We start from the raw sequence: 6563 nt of genomic DNA on the forward strand, positions 1-6563 counted from the left end.
TTGGTTATGCTCATCAAACTACCTCAATCTCCGATGATACTCACAATCCGGGACTAGAAGCAGGAGTAGAAGTTCAAAAGCTTTCTTTTAAAGAAGCGTACGGGTCACCTGCTGGTAAGCGATTACCATTTATAGACGCTTACAATACGAGAAGCTTCGCAAGCGCGTTGCCGACCTTACATACTCTCAATCCCCCCCCATGAGCTCTGGTCACCTTACTCGCCACAGGAACACAACACTGCTTGAAAACAGTATTATTTAGCTGTGATCTTCTGTAAGGTCGAGGTACTTCCCCAGTCGGGTTGCTCCAGATTTTGAGCAGGATATTTCCTGCTGTGTCCTACTTCAGTTAACTTTGTAACTAAGAGCAAGGTATGAACAATGAGCTGTTCATCATTCTATCATGCTGTCATGATTTCAGTTTAGTTGTGGTATTTTTAAACTCACCGTTAAACTAATACGACTTATAAAATCAGTGTTGTATTTATAAACATATATATTTTATATATTTAGGCTGAGAACATATTGTAAACACGGAAACCGCTAGATGTTCCCTGCAGATTTACAAATGTTGCTATGTCGTTATAATTTATTTCAAAGCATTTCTATTCTGAGCGTTAATTTAATAATTCATTCTCGTGTGCCGTGTGAAATTAAATTATGAATTAGTGTAGGGGAGTATGGTTCAGAGAGCAGCGGTTTACTTTGTTTTATTTTACGAGATATACTGAAAGTATTATAGCTTAATGTAATTTTTGTTAGTGTTTTTGTCATTTTATAATTCTTTATTTCTTTTCTGTTACAGTTATCGACAACAATGTGTCTGGTGTAGTTTGGGTGTTGTGGCTTTAAGCGAATGCTGGTGGATTGAAACTCAGGCCTATTTGTATTTGTATAAATATTTGTTTCTTGTCTACCCCACAATACCTTCGAGAGCACGTAAATAAAAAGATTGTATTTAAGATATTTCCTGCAGTGTCCTATTTCAATAAACATTATATGTTTCAAATAGACAATTTCCTACGTGACTAAATCTAGGATCTGTTTTCAATTTATCATACAAATTCGTTTTAAAATTTATTGCTTCACGCAGAACAATAACGGATGAAAAATTTTATTTTATAATAAAAGCGATTTGTGATCGGCTTCTAAACTCGCCTCATTTTTTTCACATTCTGAATATTGCGTGGAAATTGCGAGCGCCGCTGTTTGATCACATGGTATATATTTATTCTGAAACTAGACGGTTCTTGTGGTTTCACTTGTGTTTCTTTAATACGTGTTTTTGTAATGTCGACAGTTATAATTAGCGTTCCATTAAATGTTACGACTTGACCTCACTTTTATGACTATATGTATCGTCATAACAAAAAAAAGAACAAAGTGGTTGTAATTTGTTAATTTATTTTTGCAAGTGCTAAAAAAATGTGAAAAATTTCCAAAATTAAACGAATATTAATTCCTACATTTTGTTTTAAATAACGTTCGATTCGCACTCATACAAGCGCTGAACGTCAATTTTGTCATGGTACATTATATGGTGTAGAATGTAGTGAATAAAAGCCATTTCAGTGAATGTTATCAAGCGAATTATATACTGCAAGCTTGTAATAATAGTAAAATTAGTAACAAAATTATGTTGATATTTGACGACTGGTGAGAAATAAGAATACGGGAAAGAAATACAATAAGGTCGAGATGTAAGGGATAACTTTATTTATTTTCATTGACATATTACTCGTCTAGAAATAGAATTTGCTACTTAGCTGAAGCTTATTCTACATCTAAGGATTTTTAATTTAAACTAGGTCGGCAGACAAGCGTACGACTCACCTGATGGTAAGCGATTTCTGAAGCCTATAGACGTCTACAACACTACTAATAACGTAAGCGCGTTGCCGATTCTACCCCCAATCCCCCAGAGGCTTTAGTCACATTACTTACTACAGGAATACAACACCGCTTAAAATCAGTATTATTTATCTGCCATCTTCTGTCTAGTCACTTCCCCAGACTGACTGCACCAGATTTTGAGCAAGATATTTTCTGATGTGCCTTACCTCAGTTACAATAAGTAGGCTACATTAAGTACAGGGCTGATGATGTAATTAAAGGAGATCGGTATGATGTGGTTTGAAATATTGCACAGACGTTATGCAATATCAACTTTCGTTTTCTGTTGGGTGATGAGTGATGTCAGCTCTTATGCTTAAAATGATTGTGCAGGGTTGAGATGATAGGGGACTTCCCCTAAATGTGATTGTGTTTTCTTTGAATTAAGAGTCTATCGAGCTCTTTTCAAGTCTTCTGGGGAAAATGAAAATTTTGTAATTTTTCTTACTTTAGAACTAATATAATAATAATAATTTTACTTATGACAAATTATTGCATATATTTTTTCCATATCTAAGTTTGAAACAGTATATATTTATCATTTGCATTCAGCCTGTAACATTCCACTGCTGGGCATAGGCCTCTTTCCCCATGTATGTATATTCCATACTACGAGCAACGATACGAAGTATGTGATAACAACCGGGACCGACGGCTTAACTTATTCTATGAGACACAATAGGGAGGCCCACAAGACGACCAGACATCGAAATCGTAAAGAAATATTTTTACAAATATTCATCCCGAGTGGAAATCGAACCCGCGAATTGTCGGTGTTTTAAGTGACTACTCGCCTACTCGCACCAATACATCAAAGCATAATTATATTTATCATTATTTTTGCAGTATTTATAAGGTGATTAAAATATGAAATACCATTTAACCAAGTTTCATTTAACTCAATTACAATCAGTGTCGTGACACTCTCTAAAAAAACAATTCACAGAACCGTAAGGTTCTAAACGATTAAATGAAGGAGAAGTCAAAACTGCTACTTATTGTAATGGGATGTTTTCTCATTTCATTTCAATATATTTAAAGGAAAAAAATTATTACACTTCGAACTCTGACGTGAAATAATAATAAAATCTTTAAGCTTTACAATAATAATAAGACAAGAAAATGAAAATAAATCTATCACAAATTAAATTTTATCAAGTAAATTAAGATAGACGCTTCAGCCTGTAACATCCCACTACTGGGCATAGGCCTCTTTCCCCATGTAGGAGAAGGATCAGAACTTAATCCACCACGCTGCTCCAATGCGGGTTGGCGGATATATTTCCTACTATGAGTAAAGATTGCTATCAGGTGTACATGATAATAACCGGGACCGACCCCTTAACGTGCTCTCCGAGGCACGGTGAGGAGACACCCACAAGGACTGCACAAACACCCAGACCACGGCAAACACCTGTATGGTCAATACAAATGTTTGTCATGTGCGGATATCGAACCCGCAACCGCCAGCACAACAGGCACAATCCATAGCTTTGATCGTTACGCCAACGCGGCGCAAAAATTAAGATAGAAAATATATATATTATATTTTTATGCATATTGTCAGAGATGCTGTGATTGCCTAGTAATAATAGAAATAGTTAATATAATAATATATATTATATACATATAAAAATCAATTGCTGTTCGTTTGTCACGCTAAAACTTCAGAGTGGCTAAACTGATTTGGCTAATTTTGATCTTGAAATATTCGTTGAATTTCAGAGAAGGTTTCACGGCGAAAAACATAAATAATAAGTAACGGAAAATACCGAAAATGACAATTTACAAATACAATTACAATTACAATCTTCAAAATAATTACAATCTTCTTCTTTACAATTTACAATCTTCCAATACAAAATTTAGTTATATGTACAAAATGTAGTATAAGTATAAAATGTAGTTATAGTAGTTATATGTACTGCCGAAGCAAGTACGAATGCAAAATGTTCCTAGATTTGTAACATCTGATGTCTTTTGTCAAAAAAAAAAATGTCACTTGCTTGTCAAATATTTAGAGGTGCGTTCAGAAAGTGTTTTGTCCATATTTTTCACAAGTATATGTGATAAGATGTTCATCTAGTACTTAAATAAATTTGTAGAACTACCAACAGAAGTTGGTAATCCAAACTATATAGATAAAAATAAATTGTCGAAATATTTTTTATTTATATGCATATGCATGACTTCCGAAGACTGGAACAAATTGGATATTTCTTTTTTTTTTAGTGTTTGTTATTGTCTGAACAAAGTTTGTATAACAGAAATAGATAAAAAGATCGATAAAAAATACAGGGTAACGAATTTAACCGCTTCAGCTAGTAAATAAAAAAAACCGTTTTTTTTTTTTAAATTTTAACAGTGAAACATAAAGTCAAGTAAGTGGTATATATAAACATAGATAATAATGATAATAAGTACAACGATAATTAAAGTAGGGCGCAATATGATTCTATGTCTTTTTGCATGTAAGATATCAATTAAGTTTAGCATAATTTTGGTCAGTGGACTCACGTCTGCATTAGGGATACTAAGATAGAATAATTAGTTCTCTTAATGTAAGCTGCAGTAGTGTAACAAGTAAACGATCAGTAATAAAACTAAAAATCGGAATAACAAAAGCACGGGCACTATAAGCCTGTGGACATAACTTTATAGATTAAAAAAAAAACAATGAAACATTATGATGTCCAGTAAATTGACTAATTTCTCATCGTAAGTCGCGCTTTAAATCTTGTGCAACATCCGCTTCGCACAATTCATCATTCGAGAGATAAAACGAATATCGAGTTACAAAGTTAATGCGACTATTCGAGCCGTTGTTATCCAGCTTTTAGTCCGTATCCTTTATTCGGCTTGCTACTGAAATATCTTATTATACACTTTAACTCGATTTTCCGAACACCGTTATTCTCTAACTGAATTATCGAAGTTGGCGCGCCTCGGTCCCGTATTGTTTATGAGTGTCGAGACAAAGCATCTCGAATAACAGTGTTTCTACCGTGTTGTAATTGAGCTACTAACGAATTATTAGGTAGTTATTTTGTTTTCATTTAACCAAGTCTCAAATTCACCTAGTGACTCTTTTGAAAGACATACTTTTATCTGACTGCAGGTGGAGGGGTATTTGTGTAGACTTCTATCTTTTCCACTACAGCATAAACGGCTTGAAGGATTTTAATGTAACGTCGTTAGATTTGTCTCGATGGCCCTAGTGACACAAGATACATAAAAAAATCAAAAATAGAAAAATTTTTTTTACTAAATATAACAAGTGGGGTATCATACTAAAGAAGTTATATAATTATATACTTCAAATTATTGCAGGCGAGAACAAATTAATAACCCAAATAAATTCAATGAATAGTCATTTACTTAAAGTTTTGTTAGTGTTTGATTGATAGTATAATCAGTGTTATGTAGAACCTTTTTGTCCACGCGAGCAATAATTTGAATCATATAATTATATTAATCTCATCCTTAGAGGATGAGATTGGTGCAGCGCTCGGGCAGCTTAAAAACGGAAGGGCCCCGGGGGATGACGGAGTTACCACTAAACTCCTTAAAGCCGCAGGGCGACCTGTCCTGAAAGCCTTGGCAAGACTGTTTAACGCCGTCATCCACCGAGATACCACGACGGAGGCGTGATACAGGAGTGTGGTGGTGCTGTTCTTTAAGAGAGGCGATAAGTCTCTGTTGAACAATTACAAACCCATCTCGCCAGAAGATTCGACGAATTCCAACCACCGGAGCAGGCTGGGTTTCGAAATGGCTACGGTGTGCCATTTCGAAATCCATATTGTTCGGTAGATTATTCAAAACACGGAAGAATGTGGACGGAAGAAAAAAACCGCTGTGTATGGCATTTGTGGACTACGAGAAAGCCTTCGACTCTATCGAGACCTGGGCTGTCCCGGACTCTCTGCAGAGGTGTCATATCGACTGGCGATATATCGAGGTACTGAAATCTATGTACGACGCGGCGATGATGTCCGTTCATGTCAATGACCAAAGAACAAGACCTATTTCCCTCCGACGTGGAGTAAGACAGGGGGGTGTAATATCACCGAAACTTTTTACCACTGCGCTAGAGGATGTTTTAAGAACTTGGGTTGGGGGGAACGAGGCATCAATGTCAACGGTGAATTCATATCTCACCTTCGTTTCGCCGACGATATTGTCATCTTTGCGGAGACGCTGGATGAGTTAGGCCAAACTCTGGCCAGCCTAAACAAGTTCTCCCGACGTGTCGCTCTTTGTATGAACTTGGATAAGACGAAAGTTATGTTTAACAACCAAGTCATACCGATACCGGTATCGATCGATGGTACCCTTCTCGAAGTTGTTCAGGATTATATTTACCTAGGCCATACTATTCAACTAGGCCGCAACAACTTCGAGAAGGAGGCCGATAGGAGGAATCGGTTGGGATGGGCGGCGTTTGGCAGACTTCATCGAGTCTTCACTTCGAAGATTCCGCAATGCATGAAGACAAAAGTCTTCGAGCAATGCGTTCTGCCTGTGTTAGCATACGGAGTCGAGACGTAGACACTGACGAAGGGACTGGTCCACAAGTTCAAAGTCGCTCAACGTGCAATGGAACGGGCTATGCTTGGGGTTTCCCTCAAAGATAGGATTAGAAATGAGACTATCTGCGAGAGAACGAA

This window comes from Melitaea cinxia, chromosome 8 (genome assembly GCF_905220565.1).
Source record: "Melitaea cinxia chromosome 8, ilMelCinx1.1, whole genome shotgun sequence".
Lineage (NCBI taxonomy): Eukaryota > Metazoa > Arthropoda > Insecta > Lepidoptera > Nymphalidae > Melitaea > Melitaea cinxia.